At 47.7% G+C, this 24,575-nt stretch overlaps 1 protein-coding gene across 1 annotated transcript in view; it reads left to right on the top strand.

Annotated features, from left to right (window-relative positions):
• The window catches only part of SPAG5 (sperm associated antigen 5), a 131,844-nt gene that overhangs the window by 8,557 nt on the left and 98,712 nt on the right, over window positions 1–24,575 (top strand). The gene's annotated exons all lie outside the window — the stretch shown is intronic.

The following is a 24,575-nucleotide window of genomic DNA, read 5'->3' as shown; positions in this document are numbered from 1 at the left end:
CACATGGGTGACATCAACAGATAGAGCCCAATGTGGAAAACATATGTCAAAGTTTCTAAAAGCTTTGACAAAGCACACCGAGCATGCTCATCATGCCCTATACCACACGTCCACGTGGGGGTCTGTCTTCAGTCTCTTCTTTTCTGCAGAGCTTTCCACTTGTCCCAAAAGCCAAAAATTTTGGCTTTTTGGACTAGTGGAAAACTTTCTTTGTGTTTTTTTGAGATTTTTTTTTTCTCTTTCTGTTGCTGGGTCCCTTTCGGTGCCTTCCCGTAGTGTTCTCAGTCAGGGTTTTCAAAGTCTGTGGGTAAGTTTACTTTCATGGTTGATTCTCTCGATGTGGTGGCGCCTCAGTACCTGCTGGTCATTGATGCCTGCCACTGCCGTTCCGTTCTTCAGCCCTTTTGTTTTGCTCTGTCATGGCCATGACAGGTTTTCGCTGATGCCCCCCATGCCTGCAGACCATGTCTATCACCGATCCGCGGAAGTCTGCATCCTCTGCCTGGTGGCATCGCATGATATCTGGTGTTGCCACTTGTGCAATCAGATTACCCCAAAGGGACGTCTGCTTCGACGAGAAGATGAAGTACCTCTTCGGGTCGAAGAAGTCCGACCCATTGGCATCTAAGAACATAAGAAATGCCATACTTGGTCAGACCAAGGGTCCATTAAGCCCAGTATCCTGTTTCCAACAGTGACCAATCCAAGTCGCAAGTAGCCAAACATTAGATCACAAGCTACTATTGCTTATTAATTAATGTTTTGATCAATATTTTATTGTTGGACAGTATATAAATAATTTTAAATAAACCGCAATAGTTTATGGATTTATTCTCTATAAACTTATCCAAACCTTTTTTAAACCCAGTTACGCTCACTGCTGTAACCCAATCTTCTATCAATGCATTCCAGAGCTTAACTACGCACTGAGTGAAAAATAATTTTCTTTGATTTGTTTTAAATGAGCTACTTGCTAATTTCATGGAGTGCTCCTTGGTCCTTCTAAATTATCTGAGAGTAAATAACCAATCTACATTAACTTGTTCAAGTCCTTTCATGATTTTGTAGACCTCTAACATATCCCCCCTCAGTTGTGTCTTCTCCAAATTTAACAGCCCTAACTACTTTAGCCTTTCCTCATAGGCAAGCCGTTCCATCCCCTTATTTTGGCTGCCCTTCTCTGCACTTTCTCCAGTGTAGCTCTATCCTTTTTGAGATGCAGTGACCAGAACTGCACACAGAATTCAAGGTGCTGCCTCACCATGGAGCGATACAGAAGCATTATGACATCCTCCGTTTTATTTTCTATTCCCTTCCTAAGAATTCCTAACATTCCCTGTACGTACCAGGATCAGTCCAGACAGTGGGTTATATCCCCCGTCCAGCAGATGGAGTCAGAACAGAGTTTGAGGGCGTAAGCATATAGAGTAGAGCACAGTCTGCTGGAGCTCAGTATTCTTCTGACTCCAGCAGATGTGAGCAGGGGGATCCACTAGCTCCCCCACTTTGACAGGGCTTCTTCATTTGTTTTATATTTCTTCTTTCTTCGTCTCTACAGTATGTCCCTGTCGATTTTCTCATCTCATTTTGGATCCTTAAAGTTTAAAAAAAAAAAAAAAAAGTTTTCAATTTTTGAGGAGGCGTGTGTCTGTGGCTCTGCCTTCTCTATACTGTGCTCCTTTCCTCCTCAGTTGGGGTAAGTGGAAATTTTTTTGTGAGTTTGTTTCTCCACAGGTTAGCTCTTTGGTATAGTGCCCCGTGGATGCCGGTGGTGCCAGCCGCTCCACGCGTCTTTGGAGGGTCCCACGATTCGCAGGCTCCGTCTGCGGGCCTGTGCACGACTGAACGGGGAATTTTCCCCGGAGTTCCTGGACCCCCTCACCGGGTTGTTTGGGCCATTCCAGGCCCCCCGCGGCACTAATTCGTTCTTGGGCCCACCCCCCGAGGCTTTCCTTGCCGAGGCTGACATGCCGCGGACCTTGAGGTGTGAGGCCTGCGGCGAGCCGGCGAGTCAATTTTTGAAGGAGGGGCTTTGTGAGCGGTGCTTTCCCGACGGGGAAAGCACCCTGCAGTCTCCCGGCCCAATTTCGGACCTGCTTCTTCCTCAGCCTGGGCGGCGTGGGCCGGCCACGATGCCGCCATTGGCGGGAACGGCGGCCATTTTAGGTGAGCAGCGCGAGGCGGACACTTTTCCAGAGGGTGAAAGGAATTTTTGCCCAGGCTCGCAACAGTCTTTGCCCCCGGCGGGAGGTTTACTCGACCGGGGTCCCCAGGAAGGTCCCTCCCCAGGGATTCCAGGCGGCTATCAGTTTTTTTCACCGGATTTTATTCTGGCAATGCACAGGGCTTATTTGTAGGGGATGGGAGAGACGGGGGTGGATCCCCTGGGGCCCCCTCCTCCCAAGTTTCCTAAGCTTGCTGGTGGTCCCGCCACCTCGTCCGCTGCACTTGGATCCCTGCCGGGTCCCTCCCCTGTGCCACCCCGGCGTACCACAGGGGCGGCTTTGCCAATGGGAGATGATTCCCTGGAGCCCCCGGAGGCGCATCCGGATGGGCAAACGGAGGGGGATGATCCTCGGGCCCTACGGATTTTTCAAAAAGAAGAGCTCGATGAACTGATCCACCATATTATTCAGGAGCTAGATCTCGACCCGCCTCCGGACCCTCCGATTCCGGTGGCCCCAGCCGTGGCCACGTCTTCCCGGAAAGGGGATCCAGTGCTTGCCGCCCTCCGTCCTAGGGCAAGGGCCTTCCCTATCCACGAGTCCTTCCTCCAGCTTCTCACCAGGGAGTGGGACACGCCCGATGCTTCCTTGAAGGTCACACGAGCCATGGAAAAGCTATACCCACTCCCTGAGGATTTCTTGGATCTTATCAAGGTGCCCAAGGTGGATTCAGCGGTGTCGGCAGTGACCAAGAGTACGATCATCCCGGTCACGGGTGGAACGGCCCTCCGGGACATGCAGGATCGTAAGTTGGAAACCTTCCTCAAGAGGGTTTTCGAAGTCTCCGCTCTAGGTATGCGGGCCGTGATGTGCAGTTCGCTTGCGCAAAGGGCCAGTTTGCTCTGGGTACAACAACTTCTCACATCTCAGGAGTTGCCCCCCGAAGAGACCGCCCAGGCAGACCGCCTGGAATCTGCAATAGAATACAGGGCGGACCCCCTGTATGATCTCTTTCGCGTGATGGCACGGTCCATGGTATCGGTTGTGGCAGCTCGACGGCTCCTGTGGCTTCGAAACTGGGCGGCAGATGCTTCTTCCAAGTCAAGCCTTGGCTCTCTCCCCTTTAGGGGGAAGTTTTTATTTGGAGAGGACCTGGATCAGATCATCAAGTCACTGGGTGAAAATTCGGTGCATCGACTGCCGGAAGATAGACAGCGTTCCTTCAGGTCTTATTCTTCAGGTAGAACCAGGGCCAGGGCACAGCAACGTTACAGGTCTTACCGGCAGTCCGGTGCCCAGACGCAGCTGGCCAGATCCCAGCCCTGGTCTCGTTCCTTTCGCGGGCGGAGGCCCACGCGAGATGGTTTAGGGCAAGGAAATCCGCCCACAAAGTCAGCCCAATGATGCCAGACGAGCCCACTTCTCGCCTCCCCGGATCGGAGGTCGACTCATGGATTTTTTCGAGGAGTGGGCAGTCATTTCCACGGACCAGTGGGTGCTGGACACCATAAGGGACGGTTACACCTTGGAGTTTGCCCGCCCCCCGAGGGACAGGTTCATTTTCTCCCCCTGCGGTTCAGATCTCAAGAGGATGACGGTCCAACAAACACTAGACCGGTTGCAAGACATAGGGGCCATAGTTCCCGTCCCCTTCTGCGAGGTGGGCTTGGGCCATTATTCCATTTACTTCGTCATTCCCAAAAAGGACGGTTCTTTTTGGCCCATCCTGGATCTGAAGGAGGTAAACAAAACTCTGAGGGTCAGCCGGTTCCGCATGGAGACTCTTCGCTCAGTGATTGCCGCAGTGCACAAGGGAGAATTTCTCGCCTCGCTGGACCTCTCGGAGGCATACTTGCACATTCCCATTCTGCCGGCTCACCGGCGGCATCTCCGTTTCAAGATTCTCGGTCAACACTTTCAATTCAAGGCACTTCCCTTCGGTTTGGCGACCGCTCCTCGGACCTTCACAAAGATCATGGTGGTGGTGGCGGCAGCCCTCCGCAAGGAGGGTATCCTAGTGCATCCATATCTGGACGACTGGCTGATTCGTGCAAAGTCCTTCTCACATGGTCAGACCTCAGTGGCCAGGGTCTTACAAGTCCTACGCTCTCTGGGCTGGGTGGTGAACTTTCCAAAGAGTTCCCTGGTGCCCTCACAACACCTGGATTTCTTGGGAGCGAGTTTCGACACCCGGCTGGGTATGGTATTCCTGCGTCCAGACAAGGCGCAAGCTCTGAGGGAAGCACGTGTCTCGGTTTTCGGCTTTGGCAGAACCAACCGCCTGGAATTATCTGCAGCTCCTGGGAGTCATGCCCTCCACCATCGACATGGTCCCCTGGGCGTTTGCACGCCTGCGACCATTACAGGCATCTCTGCTATCCCGTTGGAAACCAGTCTCCCAGGAATATCAGGTGATCCTGCCGCTCCCGCCAGTGGCCAGGAAAAGTCTGGATTGGTGGCTTGTCCCCTCGCATCTGGCTCGGGGAGTATCACTCGGAGTGCCCAATTGGGTGGTGGTGACCACCGATGCCAGCCTCGTGGGATGGGGCGCCGTCTGCGAAAGAAGCGCTACGCAGGGGACTTGGACGCCAGAGGAGGCAAAGTGGCCGATCAATCGTCTAGAAACGAGAGCCGTGCGTCTCGCTCTCCAGCATTTTCTTCCCTTGGTACGACACAGGGAGGTAAGGATTCTCTCGGACAACGCCACCACCGTGGCCTACATCAATCGTCAAGGGGGGACAAGAAGTAAGCATGTCTCCCTCGAGTCGACTCCCCTGATGGCCTGGGCGGAGAGCAATCTCGTCCGGATAGCGGCCTCTCACATCGCCGGGGTGGACAAAGTTCAGGTGGACTTCCTGAGTCGTCAACAGCTGGACCCCGGAGAGTGGGCTCTTTCCGACGAGGCAATGCATCTCATCGTCCATCGTTGGGGAACTCCACGCCTCGACCTGATGGCAACCTTTCTCAACGCCAAGGCTCCGCGCTTCTTCAGCCGCAGAAGAGAGCGCAGAGCGGAGGGGGTGGATGCCCTCGCTCTTCTGTGGCCGTCGGATCAACTGCTCTATGTTTTTCCTCCTTGGCCCCTGGTCGGCAAGGTTTTCCGCAGGTTAGAACATCATCGGGGGCCCGTAATTCTCGTTGCCCCGGAGTGGCCCCGTTGGCCATGGTTCGCAGACCTACTTCAGATGACGGTGGACGGTCCACTTCGCCTGGCCCATCTTCCACGCCTTCTACGTCAGGGGCCGGTATTTTTCGAGCAGGCAGAACTCTTCTGTCTTGCAGCTTGGCTTTTGAACAGCGCCGCCTACGCCGCAGAGGATATCCGGAGGCAGTGATCTCAACGATGCTGCATTCCCGTAAGACTTCAACCTCCGTTGCTTATGTTCGAGTCTGGAAGGTCTTCGAAACCTGGTGTTCCGACCGCGGTGTCCAGACCATGGAGGCGACTGTTCCGATGATTCTTCATTTCCTACAGGATGGTCTGGATAAGGGACTCGCCTATAATTCCCTCCATGTCCAGGTGGCAGCCTTGAATGTCTTGGTACAGAAGGACTGCTCTCTACCCCTTCAGCCGGATATCGCACGTTTTCTGAAGGGTGCCAGACACCTGCGGCCACCGGTCAAGGACCCTTTTCCCTCTTGGAGTCTCAACTTGGTTCTGCGGACGCTGTCGGGTCCTCCTTTTGAACCACTACGGGGGTCCTCCATCAAGGACCTGACCCTCAAGGCGGTATTTCTGATAGCCATCTCCTCTGCTCGCCGTATCTCAGAGCTTCAAGCGTTGTCATGCAGAGATCCGTATCTGCGTTTTTCCGACTCTGGGGTTTCCCTTCGTACGGTGCCATCCTTTCTACCAAAGGTGGTATCGGCCTTCCACTTAAATCAAACGGTAGAACTCCCAGCCTTCGCTCCAGAGGAACCACGGTCGTTCTGGCTCCTGGACGTCAAGCGTGTTCTGCTCCGCTACCTGGAGGTTACCAATGCCTTCCGGGTATCCGATCATTTGTTTGTCCTCTGGTCAGGACCGAAGAGGGGATCTCAAGCATCCAAGACAACCATTGCATGCTGGATTAAGGGCACCATCTCCTCGGCTTACATTGCAGCGGGCAGGGTGCCGCCTCGCGGCGTGCCGGCTCATTCCACGCGTTCTCAAGCAGCGTCCTGGGCGGAAGCTCGTTCCGTTTCTCCCCAGGAAATCTGTCGTGCGGCGACGTGGAAGTCTTTGCATACTTTTTCCAGACACTACAGACTACACCTGGCGCCGCAGTCCACGGGTTCTTTTGGCGATCAAGTACTCCAAGCAGGGCTCTCAGGGCCCCACCCGGTTTAGGGAAGCTTGGGTACATCCCACTGTCTGGACTGATCCTGGTACGTACAGGGAAAAGAAAATTATTCCTTACCTGCTAATTTTCGTTCCTGTAGTACCATGGATCAGTCCAGACGCCCACCGCTAGGGGTTTTTCGTTGGGTCCTTCTCGGATTCTTCCAGGTAACTGTCATTCTGACTTTTTTTCTGATTATTGTTGCTGTTCACAGCTCCTCACAAGTTGAAGGTTTGCGGTCTCGTTGACAGTTTGTTTCCTTATATCTTTGTCTGTTCGTTTTGGTTATGATTCTGGATCCAAAATGTTATATGTTCTTTTGGGCTTTGCTATGCGTAATACTGAGCTCCAGCAGAGGGTGCTCTACTCTATATGCTTACGCCCTCAAACTCTGTTCTGACTCCATCTGCTGGACGGGGGATATAACCCACTGTCTGGACTGATCCATGGTACTACAGGAACGAAAATTAGCAGGTAAGGAATAATTTTCTTTTCTTTTGCTTTTTTGATCTCCACAGCACTCTGGGCCAACTATTTTCTATGACATCTAGATCTGTTTCCTGGCTGGTAACTCCTAAGATAGAACCTAACATTGTGTAACTACAGCAAGGGTTATTTTTCCCTATATGCATCACTTTGCGCCTGTCCACATTAAATTTCATCTGCCATTTGGAAGCCCAATCTTCCAGTCTCGCAAGGTCCTTCTGCAGTTCATAACAATCCGCTTGAGATTTAACTACTCTGCATAATTTTGTGCCATCCCCAAATTTGATCACCTCACTCATTGTAACCCTTTCCAGATCATTTATAAATATATTAAAAAGCACCGATCCAAGTACAGATCCCTGAGGCATTCCACTGTTTACCTTTTTCCACTGTGAAAAATGACCTTTTAATCCTACTCTCTGTTTCCTGTCTTTTAACCAACTTGCAATCCACAAAAGGACATCACCTCCTATCCCATAACCTTTTAGTTTTCTTAGAAGACTCTCATGCGGGACTTTGTTGAACGCCTTCTGAAAATCCAAATACACCACATCTACCATTTCACATGTTTATTCACCTTTTCAAAAAAGAAATGTAGGAGATTTGTGAGGCAAGACTTCCCTTGGGTAAATTCATGTTGGTTGTGTCCCATCAAACCATGTATATCTAAATGTTTTGTGATTTTATTCTTTATAACAGTTTCCATGACTTTTCCTGGCACTGAAGTCAGGCTCACTGGTCTAGAGTTTCCCGGATCACCGATGGATCCCTTTTTAAATATAGGGGTTATATTGGCCATCTTCCAATCTTCAGGTACATTGGATGATTTTAATAATAGGTTACACATTTTTACTAATAGTTCTGAAATTTCATTTTTTTCATTCTTTCAGAACCCTGGGGTGTATACCATCTGGTTCAGGTGATTTACTACTCTTCAGTTTGTCAATCAGGCCTACCACATTTTCCAGGTTTACTGTTATTTGGCTCAGCTGATCTGAATCCTCACCCATGAAAACCTTCTCCGGAATGGGTATCTCTCCAACATCCTCTTCAGTAAACACTGAAGCAAAGAATCGTTTAATCTTTCCATGATGGCCTTATCGTCTCTAAGTACCCCTTGATCATACAACGGTCCAGTCGACTCCCTTCCAGGCTTTCTGCTTTGGATATATTTAAAAAATTTTATTGTGAGCTTTTGTCTCTGTGGCCAACTTCTTTTCAAATTTTCTCTTAGCCTGTCTTATTCAATGTCTTACATTTAACTTGGCAATGCTTATGCTTTATTCTATTTTCTTCTGAAGGATCCTTCTTCCAATTTTTGAATGAAGATCTTTTGACTAAAATAGCCTATCTCACCTCACCATGCCGGTAATAGTTTTGCCTTCCTTCCATCTTAATGCATGGAAGACATCTGGTCTGTGCTTCTAGGATGGTATTTTTTTTTAACAATGTCCATGCCTGTTGCACACGTTTTACCTTTGTAGCTGCACCTTTCAGTTTTTTTTCTAATTTTTCTCATTTTATCAGTTTCCCTTTTGAAAGTTTAGCGCTAGAGCCATGGATTTACATATGGTCCCCTTCCAGTCATTAATTCAAATTTGATCATATTATGATCACTATTGCAAAGCAGCTCCACCACTATTACCTCTCTCACCAAATCCTGCATGCCACTGAGAATTGATGTAAAATTGCTCCCTCTCTCGTCTTTCCTGAACCAGTTGCTCCATAAATCTTTTATTCCATCCAGGAACTTTATCTGTCTAGCATGCCCTACATGTTTCACTTACCCAGTCAATATTGGGGTGATTGAAATCTTCTATTATTACTGCACTAGCACTACCTCAGAGCCACACTGATTGGATACCTTGCTATTGACTTGGTGGGGCTGTCTGTTCCATCGAGGTTGCCGGTGGGTAGGGACGCCAGAGACACAGACCACTGTTGATCTCCTCCGAATTGAGGATGCCAGGTTCAAGGTCTTTGACCTTGGCACAGGGGAAAGACTGGGCCAAGCATAGTGGGAAGACCAAGGAGCATCAGCACCGGTCTTCGTCTATGCACGGTGCGGATGCAGGGATGCCCCGGCTTTTACCGCGTTGCCTCCTAAAGCGACCCCTGTGGCAAGGAACGCCACTCCTCCTTCGATGCTCAGGGTCTACGATGGTCTCCACCGGTCCTGGTGCCAGTCACCAATCCAGCTCATGGGTCCAAGGAAGATCTGGCCACTCCTTCTTCCTCCTAGTCAGTGTTGGCATTGGCAGTGTTCGAGGAGGAGCTGGAACGTCTGGTCCAGCTGGCAGTGGAGTGGGAACTGCAGAGCCACAGTCCTGTGGCATCGACAGAACCGGAACTGGTACTGCCAATTGTCATACCACTTCTGGAGAAGCTGATTGTGCTCATCGGTGCCTTACCAACCCAGCTGGCATTGGTTCCCGGGCCGGCGCTGGTGCCCAGTGGGGGTCCCTGGGGCCGCCTCCTACTGATAGTGGTCATCGCTGACTACTCCAAGGAGGAAGCTCCACCGAGGCTGGCGGGATCGCCAAGGCCTATAGGACCCCATCCGGTTCCATCAGTGTCTGCATCTCTGGACGTTGGCCGAGCACCTAGGGTTCTATCCCCTGTGACATATAGTGAAGTTGAGGGTCCCTATGATGCCTGGGTGGATGATCAGAAGAAGTTTTCCTCAGAAGACATGGATGGTCTCCCATCAGACCCTTCTTCTCCAGAAGAGCGAAGAAAGTCTCTGCCTGAGATCTTAACATTCACAGGTTTTGTGAGGTTGGTGGTGGAGGCCATCCCGTTCCAGCTGTTGCCGGAAGAGGATGCCAAGCACAAGCACTTGAGATCCTTCAGTTTGTGGAGGCTCCTAAGGAGATCATGGTAATGCCATTAGATGAGATCCTTTTGGAGATGCTGAGGATTTGGGAACACTCCTCAATATCTCCTGTTAATAAGGCAGATGGGGTTTACCTTGTCCAGAAGGCTGTTGGGTTTGATCAGTGTCAGCTGCCCCACCAGTCTGTGGTCTAATTTGCTCTCAAGAGGGCCAAGCGCTTTTGTACCCACTCCTCTGTGCCCCTGTGGAGGGACCACAGAATGATGAACATTCTTGGAAGGAAGGTGTTCCAAGGCGCCATGTTTATTGCCCGCATCTCTGCCTACCAGCTCTACATAAGCCAATATTCTTGGAATATCTGGAAGCAGGTGCAGAAAGTGGCTGAGCAGCTGCCACAACAGCAGCAAGACACCCTCGTGTTACTGGTATGCATGGGTTTGGAGTGTGGAAAACACTAGGTCTGTGCAGCCTATGATGTTTTTGAGATGGCTTGGAGAGTGACTGCAGAAGGAATCTGCACCTGCAGAATGTCATGGCTGAGGGCCTCTGATCTTTGACCAGAGGTACAAGAATGAGACTCTGTGCCATGTACAGGAGAGAATCTCTTTGTAGATAGGGTGAGGGATGCTGTGGCCCAACTTTGGGACCATCATGAGACCCTCCAACTCACTGCCAGCGCTTCAGACCAGTGGTCCTCTTTCAGGAGGCCATCAAGGCAGGTGCTAAGGAAGTCCTTTTGCCAATGAAAGTACTAGGCTCCACCTCCTTGATCCCTTGAGTCAGACGAACTGAACAAAATCACTGTGAACCTGGAAGATGTAGTAGGCCAGACTGACAAACTAAAGAGAAATCACCTGGACCGGATGGAATGCATCCTAGGGTTCTGAAGGAACTCAAAAATGAAATTTCTGATCTATTAGTTAAAATTTGTAACCTATCATTAAAATCATCCATTGTACCTGAAGACTGGAGGGTGGCCAATGTAACCCCAATATTTAAAAAAGGCTCCAGGGGCGATCCGGGTAACTATAGACCAGTGAGCCTGACTTCAGTGCCAGGAAAAATAGTGGAAACTATTCTCAAGATCAAAATCGTAGAGCATATAGAAAGACATGATTTAATGGGACACAGTCAACATGGATTTTACCCAAGGGAAGTCTTGCCTAACAAATCTGCTTCATTTTTTTGAAGGGGTTAATAAACATGTGGATAAGGTGAACCGGTAGATGGTAGTGTATTTGGATTTTCAGAAGGCGTTTGACAAAGTCCCTCATGAGAGGCTTCTATGAAAACTAAAAAGTCATGGGATAGGAGGCGATGTCCTTTCATGGATTACAAACTGGTTAAAAGACAGGAAACAGAGAGTAGGATTAAATGGTCAATTTTCTCAGTGGAAAAGTGAAACAGTGGAGTGCCTCAGGGATCTGTACTTGGACCGGTGCTTTTCAATATATATATAAATGATCTGGAAAGGAATACGACGAGTGAGGTTATCAAATTTGCGGATGATACAAAATTATTCAGAGTAGTTAAATCACAAGCAGACTGTGATACATTACAGGAGGACCTTGCAAGACTGGAAGATTGGGCATCCAAATGGCAGATGAAATTTAATCTGGACAAGTGCAAGGTGTTGCATATAGGGAAAAATAACCTTTGCTGTAGTTACACGATGTTAGGTTTCATATTAGGAGCTACCACCCAGGAAAAAGATCTAGGCATCATAGTGGATAATACTTTAAAATCATCGGCTCAGTGTGCTGCAGCAGTCAAAAAAACAAATAGAATGTTAGGAATTATTAGGAAGGGAATGGTTAATAGAACGGAAAATGTCATAATGCCTCTGTATCGCTCCACGGTGAGACCGGACCTTGAATACTGTTTACAATTCTGGTCGCCGCATCTCAAAAAAGATATAGTTGCGATGGAGAAGGTACAGAGAAGGGCAACCAAAATGATAAAGGGGATGGAACAGCTCCCCTATGAGGAAAGGCTGAAGAGGTTAGGGCTGTTCAGCTTGGAGAAGAGACGGCTGAGGGGGGGGATATGATAGAGGTCTTTAAGATCATGAGAGGTCTTGAACGAGTAGATGTGACTCGGTTATTTACACTTTCAAATAATAAAAGGACTAGGGGGCATTCCATGAAGTTAGCAAGTAGCACATTTAAGACTAATCGGAGAAAATTCTTTTTCACTCAACGCACAATAAAGCTCTGGAATTTGTTGCCAGAGGATGTGGTTAATGCAGTTAGTGTAGCTGGCTTCAAAAAAGGTTTGGATAAGTTCTTGGAGGAGAAATCCATTAATGGCTATTAATCAATTATACTTAGGCAATAGCCACGGCTATTAATTGCATCAGTAGCATGGGTGGTTCTTAGTGTTTGGGTAATTGCCAGGTTCTTGTGGCCTGGTTTTGGCCTCTGTTGGAAACAGGATGCTGGGCTTGATGGACCCTTGGTCTGACCCAGCATGGCAATTTCTTATGTTCTTATCAGAGGTCTCGTGGCTGTCCCAGGCAGCAGAGAGCTCCCAAGCTCCAGCTGGCTCCTCGGTCAAACCCAGGGCCGGGGTTTTGCTGGGCTGCAGGAGTATCAGCCAGTCATCCATACCCGGGGTGATGGATCCTTGAGTTGGGGGCAGATTTCAGTTCTTTGTGAACCAGTGGCCTAGTGTTAAATCAGACCCAGTGGGTTCTGTCCATCATCCGTCGGGGCTACCAATTATCTATTGGGTATCCCATCAAATTGCCGTCCGTGTCCGTATTGGGGGCCGATAGTGCATCAGGAAGTACTACAAGTGGGATTCTCCTCCTTAATGGCCAGAGCGACTGAGCCCATTCCACCATGGCAAAGAGGGCGGGGATTTTACTCCAGGTACTTCCTGATTCCATAGAGAACAGGAGGACTTCGACCCATGCTAGACCCTTCGGGCCCTGAATACATTTCTAAAAAATGAAAAGTTCTAGATGGTTTCCCTGGGCACCTTGATGTCCCTCTTGCAACAAGGGGACTGGCTATGCTCCCTCAACCTACAGGATGCATACACCCACATTGAGATCTTCCATGGTCACAGGAAGTATTTCCGGTTTGTTGTGGGGCAACAGCCCTTCTGCTACCGGATATTGCCTTTCGGGCTTGCGCCCGCACCAAGGGTATTCATAAAATTCCTGGTTGTGGTGGTGGCGCACCTTTGCAGGCTGGGAGTGCATGTTTTCACCTATCTGGACGATTGGCTGGTCAAGAACCTGTTTCAGGCAGGGTCAACCAGGTCCATGTGCTTGACCATTCAGGGGTTGAAATCACTAGGGTTCGTTCTAAATTACCCAAAGTCCCATCTCAGTCCATCACCTCAGTTGGACTTCATTGGAGCCCTGCTAGGCACAGCCCAAGCCAAGGCTTTTGTGCCGTGCCAGAGGGCTGTCATGGTAGCGGCCATTTTTGTGGAAGTTAAACTGAGCCAGCAGGTATCGGTTTGGCACATGTTGAGGTTGTTGGGCCACAACCATCCATGCCCGTGGCACGATTACACATGCGCAGAGCCCAATGGACCTTGAGGTCTCAGTGGCGGCAAGCCGCACAGAGCCTCAAAGACTTCATCCAAGTCACCCCATCCCTCCGGGACTCCATGTCCTGGTAGTGAGTACTTTGCAATCTGGAGTCTTCCCACATAAATTGTGTTAACCAAGGATGCATCTACCCTGGGGTGGAGAGTTCATGTGGATGGGCTCAGCACCCAGGGCTTATGGTCAGATGAACTTCCAGGAGCACCGGGCGATCAGGTACGCATTATGGGCTTTTAGAGATCAGTTGTCCAACAAAATTGTCCTGATCCAGACAGACAACCAAGTAATAATATGGTATGTCGTCAAGCAGGGAGGCACGGGAATCATACCTCCTGTTTCAGGAAGTGGTCCAGATCTGGTCATGGACCCTGTCCCACGGGGTGGTGCTCAGGACCATGTACCTGGTTTGGACAGAGAACGTGGTAGTGGACATGCTGAGTCGAGCCTTCAGACCCCATGAGTGGTCCCTGGACCAGAGGTAGCGAATCGGATATACTGTCTCTGGGGGAGCCCAGATGTAGCTCGGTTTGCATCCCCCCTGCCAACAGGAAGGCACCTCAGTTCTGCTCCTTTCATAGGACAGACAGCGAACCAGCCTCAGATGTCCTCGCCTGCCATTGGGGCACAGGGCTTCTGTATGCGTATCCTCAGATTCCCTTAGTGACGAAGACTCTCGAAGCTTTGCAAGGACAGAGGTACTATTATTCTCATAGCCCCTCATTGGCTGAGATAGGTCTGGTTTCTGCTCCTTCGGAAGTTGTCTATCCAGAGACCAATTGGTCTGGGACTTCCCTAGATCTCATCACGCAGGATCAGTGCAGGCTGCAGCATCCCACCCTCCAGTCCCTGTCACTCTCAGCTTGGATGTTGAGAGGTTAATTGCGGGAATGATGGCTACTACCTGGAGATTAATATCCTTATTCAATAAACATACACACAGTTAATGCGACTCCAATATTGCTCTATGCTTCAACAGCAAGAGGAAATGTGGAAAAAAGGATTTGCATCCACAAAAAAGCAGGGGAGTAGCTTGCTTGTTACGGCGGTTACTACCCCAAATCAAATAAGCCTGATACTTCACTTTCAATGCACATCCAGCATAGCTCTCTCCTTCAACGGCAGAGAGAATGAAGAAAAGATGATTTATATCAGCATCAACCAACAAGGAATGAATTACATAGTCTGGGTAAACAAATAAGCATGGGTGTAGCTTGCTTGTTACGGTGGCTACTACCCCGAATCAATTAAGCATGATACTTGACTTGGAATAAGTATCCAGCGCAGCTTACTGCTTCAGCAACAGAGGGAATTAAGTAAAGAGGATTTTTATTCAGACAACCAACAATGGCTGAATTGCACATGCAGGGTAAACAAACGGGAGTAGCTTGCTTATTGCGGCGGTTACTACCCAAAACCAATTAGCTAGATACTTCACTTAGATGCAGCTCCAGCATTGCTGTCTGCATCGATGGTGGGGGTGGAAGGGAATTGGAACTAAAAAGTTACCAATAAGGGCCCTGACCTCAGCGGTCAGAGTAACAGATTATGAAAACAAATAGGTGTGAAAGCTTGCTGGGCAGACTGGATGGGCCGTTTGGTCTTCTTCTGCCGTCACTTCTATATGTTTCTATGTTAATTCTGCAGTCGCTCGATCTTTCGGAAGATGGGCCTCTAGTTCTGGTGGCTTCTTGAAAACCTTCTATTAGAAAGTCCTGCAGACTGAAGTGGAGGAGGTTTTCTCTGTAGTGTGAGCAGAAGGCCCTAAATCTGTTCTCCTGCCCTCAAACAAAAACTGCTTGATTACCTTCTACACCTATCAGAGGCTGGCTTGAAGACCACTTCCGTTAAGATCCATCTTGGTGCAATTGGCACTTACCACCATGGTGTAGATGGTATGCCCATCTCTGTACTACCTATAGTTGTACATTTTATGTGGGGCCTGCTTCAAATGAAGCCTCCTCTAAGGCCTTCCACTGTGTCTCGGGACCTCAATGTGGTGGTAGCTCAGCTGATGAAAGCTCCTTTTGAACCGCTGTGCACCTGTGACTTAAAGTACCTAACTTGGAATGTCATAATTTTGGTGGCAGTCACTTCAGCGTGCAATGTCAATGAGCTCCAAGCCTTAGTGACTTATCCACTTTTATTCTAAATTCTAGCAAGATATCTAAGGTAGTGTCAGATTTCCTACTTAACCAGTCAATCATCCTGCCAATATTCTTTCCCAGGCTTCATTTGGACCAAGGTGAATGAGCACTACCCAGTTTGAACTGCAAATGAGTTTTAGCCTTCTATCTGGAGCAGATAGAAGCCCATAGACAGTCCACCAAACTTTTTGTTTCTTTTGATAAGAATAGGTTGGGCGTTGCCATTGTCAGACACTATCGAATTGGCTAGCAGATTGCATCTCCTTTTGTTATGCAGGTGGGACTACATCTTGAGGGTCATGTCAAGGCTTTGTCTGTTGGGCCCCTTTTTGTTTTGAGGAACAGCCCTATAGCAAGGGATTCACCCTTGTGTGAAGGCTTCCATCCTGCTTGTCCTTGGAGAAAGAGTTGCTTACCTTGGTGTTTTCCGAAGACAGCAGGATGTTAGTCCTCATCAATCCTGCCTGCCACCCTGTGGAGTTGGGTTTCTCCAATTTTTTTTTTCATTGTAATTCTATGTTATGTGACTGAAGATGGACCCCGTGTGGATGCATGATACAGGGAATGCTCAGTGTGCCTAATCAAAGTTTCTAGAAACTTTGACATACGTTGCATTGGGCTCCATCTGATGTCACTTGTGTGAAGACTAACATCCTGCTGTCCTTGGAGAACACCTGTTACAGGTAAGCAACTCTGCTTTCCAGTCTCTGTACTTTTTCTAATTCTGCTATATCTTTTTTTGATGTGACCAGAACTGCACACAATACTCAAGATGAGGACGCATCATGGAGCAATAGAGGCATTATGATATTCTCTGTTTTATTCTGCATTCCTTTCCTAATTTATCTCTCAGCAATGCTGTCCGATGCAGAGTACACAGCAATAAAAATCATACAATTTATAAGAAATTAAAAAATATATATAAAAACATGACTCATAAAATAACAAAAACACAATGTGCAGTGCACTTTTAGAGAGCAAACTGGCAGATAATGCTAATGTCAATTAACTCTGGAAAGCTTCTTGAAAGAATAAGGTTTTAAGTCCTTTCTGAAATGTCTTTTAAATCTTTTTTTTTTTTTTTCAAAAGACCTGGAAGGCTATTCCAGAGCATTAGGCCAAGGGTAGAAAAAAACCTTTTCCAACTATTGGACAGTTGACATGTTTTTACAGGAGATATTACTAGCATATCTTGTTCCAAAGAACGTAATGATCTTCCTGGCTTATTAAGGGACTAATAAATCATGCAGTTCCCTGTATGTACCCGGATCAGTCCAGGCTGGGGGTTATGCCTCCCTTCCAGCAGATAGAGACAGAGAAAAACTTGAAGGGCACCCCCTCTTAACCTGGTTAAGAGGGGGTGCCCTTCAGGGGTTAAGAGGGGGTGCCCTTCAGGTTAAGAGGGCACCCCCTCTTAACCTGAAAAACTTGAAGGGCACCCCCTCTTAACTGAGGAGATGCAGGTGTGCCACCTGCATCTCCTCAGTATTTCTCTGTCTCCAGCAGATGGAGATAGTGCAAACCCTGCAGTCTTGCCTTGATCTTGGGGTTAAGGCAGTCTCTTCTTAAAAAAAAAAAAATAATAATAAAAGGGAATCAAGCAGGACAAAAAAGCATAACCTCCCGGAGCTAGGCAGGTCCTGATGAGACCATCCCCCCTGGTAGCAGGTTTGAGGAGCTGGGGTTGGTGACCCTGCGGGGCTCCTGACAGGTAAGGCGCCTGGGGGGGGGATTACTGGTGGTCCGGTCCCTCTCCCCCTTCCTTATCCCCGGCCTGATTATGTAAAAAAAGAAAAAAAAGCAAGAGGCAGCCTGTCAGCCTTTTTCTGCCGTTTCTTTTGCTTCCTATAGCGGCTGCTCTGCGGTAAAGGGACTGGGTTGATTCCGGGCAGTTTCTTTTTTTTGTTGGTCGGGCTCTCAGACGCTTCTTTTTCAGCTGTGAATTTTCTTTCTGCCCCAATGGCATCCACATCCTTCATGTTGCATTGCCTGCGGGGTGTTGGCTTCGCACCTCTTCCGTTCAGGCCTCCTGCACTCTGTGCCTCTCCGGAGGGGAAGATAGCTCTGTTCGAGCAATGGGGAGTTCCACAAAGCCACAGTAAAAGGATCAGCACTTCAAGAGGCTCAGACCAATCCGTTTCCGCTCAGCGCAGGAACGGCAGCCATTTTGAATTCCTTCGCTGAAGCATGAGCCAGAGCAATGGGCGGAGGGGATCTCCCTCCCGACTTATCTCCGGTTCCTGCCAGTCCTGAGGATCTTTTAGATCCAGACCAGGGCATTTTTGAAGGTGAGCCCGATCCCCTGGTGGGGGAAGGCGCTGGCACTAATGCCTTCACTTTGGATTTTGAGCTGCTAATGCACAAAACCTTTTTGGCTGCAAAGACTCAGCAAAGCGGTGCTTCACATTTGGGTCATTCTGAAGGGCGTCCCCACAAAGTTGCCAAGCGCCTAGACCCCCAGGTGTCCCTGCGTGTCGCTAAGTTGCGGGGCTCCTCGCTTTCGGGTGGGTCTGCCCTTCCGGACGCGGCTGGCGTCTGTGCTCCAGACTCTCTTGCCCCTACCCGGAACGGGGTCAGAGGAGGTCCTGGGAAAGGTGACTCTGGATGGTGATGACCCAAAAGTTGTCCATCTGTTCCACAGGGAAGAATTGGACCTTCTTATTCCCTGGGTCCTATCGGAACTCGGGGTAGAGCTTCCTCAGGAAATCCTGCCACAGGATTCTGTGAGGAAGCAACAAAAGAGTAGATGCCCAAGAAAGTCTTTGCCAATTCTTTAATAGGTGGAGACGTATAAGAAAAGTTAAAATTGCCCGACTCAGGCCGAGTTTCGCCACATTCCAGTGGCTGCCCTCAGGGGCTACAAATGAACATATATAGACAAAATAAATACGTAAAAAATCATAAAACATTAAAATAATAAATAATTAAAAAACAGACCAATTACTTGAATAAAATTAAATTATAGAACAAACAGCATTGAGAACCTCACATAAAACAACAAGAATAGAACAGATATAAAACATCCATAAAACATCTCACATATACCAGAGAAAAGAGCATGTGAGCAACATCATCAGTATGAATAAGAGACCTACATATATTTTGATACCTTTAAATTTTAACACATGGAATGCAAATTGCCATCCGCAGTGTAGGCATATCTGTAAAAATGATGACACTCAATTAAATATATTAAGAAACAGAAGAAAAAACAAAAGACAAAGGAAAAAACAAAAAACCAAAAAATAGAATTGAAAACTAAAAAACTATTAACTTGTAATGTGAATATGACACACCTGATATGTAATGGGTAATGCTTAACCATCTGTCTGTTCCAGTGAATGGAACCGACAGATCAGTAGAGTGCTTACACAATAGTAAGTTTTTTGAGGTAACCACGCCTCCTTCACTCTGTGATTGACATAGCACTTTGGCGCCAAATAAAATTGAATATTTCAACATATTAAGTTGGTATTAGTGCTGATACTGAGTTTTCTTAGTATTTGTGATAAGTTGCACAAAAATTTTTTTACGAAAGATTTAACCACACCCCCTTACCTGATTGACAACATTTTTGGCGCCATAATTTGTTTTAAATTTTGAGCTGACACCGCTCTGGTTTTTTGCATTGACAAGAGGGGAGACTATTCGAGTTGATCCGCAGAAGACTGTAAATAATTTAAACCTTTTGTGTTGTTAGATTGTCACACGTTTTCACACGTTTCTTCATTTTCCCTTTAAAAAAAATTTTTTTTGGCTATGATCAGCAAGTTGTGCACTATATTCGCTTTCAATTAATCTGTTCTGATTTGGTATCGTGATTCATTTGACCATCCCCCTTTTTTTATTGACAACATTTTTGGCGCCTAAACTTGTTTTAAATTTTGAATTGACATCTCTCTGCCTCTATGCATTGATGAGAAGGGAGACGATCCGAGTTGATTTACGATAGACGGCAAACTGTGTTTACATTTTTTAGTTACATTTTTTAGTTGCTAGCTTTGTGCACACTTACACTCTATCATGAATATTAGCACTGCTCCATTTTGGTAGTTTATTTAACTTTTTGGTCACTTTAAGCGGCGTGTTTTGAAATTCACTTTCTCTCCGGCATGTTTATTATATTCATTTACAATAAGGTGACAGATATCATTTAATACTTCACGGATGTGTTTACGTCATGTGGCAAAGGGTTGTGTGTTTGATTTTTTTCTGCATTTTTTGCACTTTTCGTTTTCCCTTTGCTTGCAATTCAATTGCAGCATTTAAGAGTTTGTCGCTATGAACAGCAAGTGTTGCATGATGTTCGTTCTTTATTAATTATGACTCATACTTGTATAAGTATGACCCAGAATTTCTTTTGTCATTTAATTGCAGCACCAAATAGTTTGTTGTCTTGACCAGCAACTGTTACATGATACTCTGTTTTTAATTATGATTCATATTTGATTAACAGGGACTCAAAATTTTTTTCTACTTTGAGCAATTGGTTTTCGCTTTGAAAGAAGCAAAAATTAAAAGGCATTTTTTTGACATTACTTGTGTTTTGAGTTTGGGAGATTGTTTTCTTTATAGAACCTAGTGTCAACAGTTGCCATGTATATGTTCTTTTGAATATTCAGTTCGGAATATATTTTCATAGTTTATTTAATATTGGTATAATTAATTATGTTAGGTACACATCATTTTTTCTCGAATTTATTTTCTCTTGAATTCCTTTTAGTATGCGGTACCATCAGTGAATGGAACCGACAGATGGTTAAGCATTACCCATTACACATCAGGTGTGTCATATTCACATTACAAGTTAATAGTTTTTTAGTTTTCAATTCTATTTTTTTGTTTTTTGTGTTTTCCTTTTTTGTCTTTTGTTTTTTCTTCTGTTTCTTAATATATTTAATTGAGTGTCATCATTTTTACAGATATGCCTACACTGCGGATGGCAATTTGCATTCCATTGTGAATTCTTGAGTGTGTTAAAATTTAAGGTATCAAAATATATGTAGGTCTCTTATACATACTGATGATGTTGCTCACATGCTCTTTTCTCTGGTATATGTGACATGTTTTATAGATGTTTTATATCTGTTCTATTCTTGTTGTTTTATGTGAGGTTCTCAATGCTGTTTGTTCTATAATTTAATTTTATTCACGTAATTGGTCTGTTTTTTAATTTATTATTTTAATGTTTTATGATTTTTTACGTATTTATTCTGTCTGTTCATTTGTAGCCCCTGAGGCAGCCACTGGAATGTGGCGAAACTCGGCCTGAGTCGGGCAATTTTAACTTTTCTTATACGTCTCCACCTATTAAAGAATTGGCAAAGACTTTCTTGGGCATCCACTCTTTTGTTGCTTCCTCACAGGATTCCATAGACACGGTTCTGGCAGGATTGCGGGTTCCAGCAAAGGCTTTTCCCTTTCATCCGATGCTCCAGCAGCTGATGGCCTGGGAATGGGATGTGCCTAAAGCAGGCTTGCAAGTGTGTCGGGCTATGGACAGACTTTATCCCTTGCCCGAGGAGTCCCTTGAGCTCTTGAGGTTTCCTAAGGTGGACACCTCAGTGTCTGCTGTGACAAAGAGGACCACAATCCTGGTCGCAGGAGCGGCAGCAGTCAAGGACCTTCAAGATAGGAAACGGGAAGTTCTCCTCAAGCGCATATTCAAAGTTTCAGCCCTGGGAATCCAAGCAGCTGTGTGCAGCAGCTACATGCTCCGGGCGAGCCTCCACTGAATGCAACAATTGTTAACGTCCAGAGTCCTCCCTCCTGATGAGTCAGCGCAAGCGGAGAGTTTGGAGGTGGCGGTTGCATATGGGGCGGATGCTCTGTATGATCTTCTCCGTATTTCCTCTCACAGTATATCGTCCGTAGTGTCTGTGAGGCGGCTCCCGTGGCTTCATAACTGGGCAGCAGACGTCTCTTCCAAAGCCCAGTTGAGTGCATTACCGTTCAAAGGAAAGTTTCTTTTCGGGGAAGACTTGGAGAAACTGATAAAGTCCCTGGGAGAAAACAGGGTCCACAAGCTCCCAGAGGATAGACTGAAACCTTCCAGGGGCTTCCCATCGGCTCGCTCTCGTTTTTGGATGTTTCGTCAGAACAGAGCGCAGGCTGCGGGTCAGAGGCTGCCAACGGGCAGGCCGCAAACCTGGGCCTCATCCTTTCGGGAGTGCAGAACCTCTCGCATCGGGGTTGCTTCTACGTCGCTTGGATCCAAGTCTTCTCAATGAGATACGGTCGGCCCATCCCTCGATTCCTCGTGTAGGGGGCCGGTTGTCTGTTTTACAAGGAATGGGCCAGGATAACCTCCGATCAATTGGTTTTAAACAAGATAAAACACGGCTACGCTTTGGAATTTGCTCGGCCTCTCCAAGACCTCTTTATGGTATCCCCTTGCGGTTCACAAAGCAAAGCGCACATTGTCCGCCAGACCCTCGACCGGTTGACATCTCTCGGGGCGGTAGTGCCTGTTCCCCGAGCGCAGTGATGAAGGGGCGCTACTCCATCTATTTCTTGGTCCTCAAGAAGGAGGGGTCTTTCTGACTTATCCTAGACCTGAAAAAGGTAAACAGGGCTCTCAAAATCCCGCATTTCCGGATGGAAACTCTGCACTCAGTCATTACAGCAGTCCGCAAGGGCGAGTTCCTGGCTTCCCTGGATCTGATGGAGGCATACTTGCACATACCTATTCGTGAGGATCATCAGAAGTTTCTTCGCTTCATGATTTTCAGTATGCATTTCCAGTTCTGTGCCCTACCTTTCGGTCTGGCTACGGCACCTCGCACATTCACCAAGGTTATGGTGGTCATGGCAGCAGCCCTTTGGAGGGAAGGACTTTTGATTCACCTGTACCTGGATGACTGGATTATTCGAGCAAAGTCAAGGGCCCTCTGCGAGGAGGCTGTCATCAGGGTTGTGAGTCTTCTGGAGTCGGTTGGATGGGTTGTCAATCAGGCCAAGAGCAACCTCCTCCCGTCACAGACGATGGACTTCTTGGGGGCCCGGTTCGATACATGTGTGGGGAAGGTGTTCCTTCTGCCGGATCGGATCGACAAATTGACGCAGCAGGTTCGTTGCCTCTTGTCGCTACCACTCCCCAAAGCCTGGGACTATTTGCAGGTCCTCGGTTCCATGGCGTACACCTTGGAGTTGGTTCCCTGAGCCTTTGCTCATATGAGACCATTACAACGATCATTACTTTCCCATTGGGATCTAAAGTCTGAGGAATTTCAGGTCCCCCTGCCTCTCACCGATCCATCCAGATCCAGTCTTGGCTGGTGGCTTGTCCCGGAACACCTGACTCAGAGTGGACCTCTAAGTTCCAAAGTGGATCGTAGTGACCACGGATGCCAGTCTCTCCGGTTGGGGAGTGGTCTGTCAGTCTGTCAGTTCAGGGCCGGTGGTCGTCAAAGGAGGCGAGCTGGTCAATCAATCGCCTGGAGACCAAAGCAGTTCAGTTGATGTTGCGGCACTTCCTCCCACTGCTACACAATCGGGCTGTCCGAGTCCTGTCCGACAATGCGACGACAGTAGCCTACATCAATCGCCAGGGCAGCACCAAAAGTCAGGCGGTGGCCGCAGAAGCGGAACAACTCATGACTTAGGCGGAGAAGCATCTCGCCCTGCTTTGGCATCTCACATCGCTGAACCAACAACGTACAAGCAGATTTCCTGAGTCTGAAGCGGATAGATCCAGGAGAGTTGGAGCTTTCAGATCAAGCAATGGACTTCATCTCGCGCAGATGGGGGGGGGTCTCCCACCCTGGACTTAATGGTTACACAACGAAATGCCAAAGCTCCTTGCTTCTTCAGTCGCAGAAGGAACATGGCGCGGAGGGAGTCGATGTGCTGGTGCTTCCGTGGCCAACCTCTGTGCTTCTGTATGCCTTCCCTCCCTGGCTTCTGGTCAGCAAGATTCTATGCAGGGTAGAGGTTCATCCAGGGAAAGTAATTCTAGTGGCACCAGAGTGGCCCGCCGTCCATGGTTTGCGGACCTGGTCAATCTTGCGGTGGAGGGTCCCCTGAGGCTAGGACATCTTCCAAATCTGCTTCGTCAAGGCCCTATGTTTTTAGACCAGACAGATTGCTTTTGTCTAGCGGCCTGGCTTTTGAAAGGTGGCGATTGAGAAAGAAAGGGTATTCAGAGGACGTAATTACTACTCTGTGCAAGCCAGAAAGACCTCTACCTCCCTGTCCTATGTCAGTCTGGAGAGTTTTCAAGGCGTGGTGTCGTGAGCACGGTATTTATCCCAGCAGGTCTTCGGTTGAACACATTTTGGCAAAACAGCTTAGCCAAAGGCTTGTCCTTTAATTCCCTCCGGGTACAAGTGGCTGCCTTGGGTTCTCTTGTAAGCAAGGTTCATGGCAGGTCGCTAGCCTCACATCCAGATGTGGTGCGATTTCTCAGGGGCGCGAAGCATTTGAATCCTCCCGCCTGTCCTGTGTGTCCTTCATGGAGTCTTAATTTGGTGTTTAGAGTCCTGTGTGATCCACCCTTTGAACCTATTAAACGTGCCACTTTAAAGGATCTCACTTTGAAAACTGTGTTTTTGGTGGCAATCTACTCGTCATTATCGCTTGGATGTCCAGGCTCCAGATGTAAATAATTTTGGGAGCGGTGTTCTTCGAGCAAGACTCTCAACGTCCCACCTGTATAGGGAAGCTTTGGTACATCCCACAGTCTGGACTGATCCAGGTACGTACAGGGAAGGGAAAATTGGTTCTAACCTGCTAATTTTCATTCCTGTAGTACCACAGATCAGTCCAGAAGCCCACCTGTTGAGGGGGTTTTCATGAGAGTCTGCTCTGATATTCAGTGTTATTGCAGAAGACTACAGAAGAAGGCTACAGGTTTCTTCTCTTTATGGATTTAACATGTGTTTCCGACAGTTATAGTTTAAGGTTCTCTGTTTTTTTTTCTCTTTTGTCCTTGCTTGATTCGTTGTTGTTCTTGTTTCTGCTTGGATAATCTTTATACTGAGGAGATGCAGGTGGCACACCAGGTTAAGAGGGGGGGGTACCCTTCAAGTTTTTATCTGTCTCCATCTGCTGGAAGGGAGG

Source organism: Rhinatrema bivittatum, chromosome 8 (genome assembly GCF_901001135.1).
Source record: "Rhinatrema bivittatum chromosome 8, aRhiBiv1.1, whole genome shotgun sequence".
Taxonomy (NCBI): domain Eukaryota; kingdom Metazoa; phylum Chordata; class Amphibia; order Gymnophiona; family Rhinatrematidae; genus Rhinatrema; species Rhinatrema bivittatum.
The sequence above is the reverse complement of the archived record's forward strand: the minus strand, read 5'-3'. Positions and strand labels throughout refer to the sequence as shown.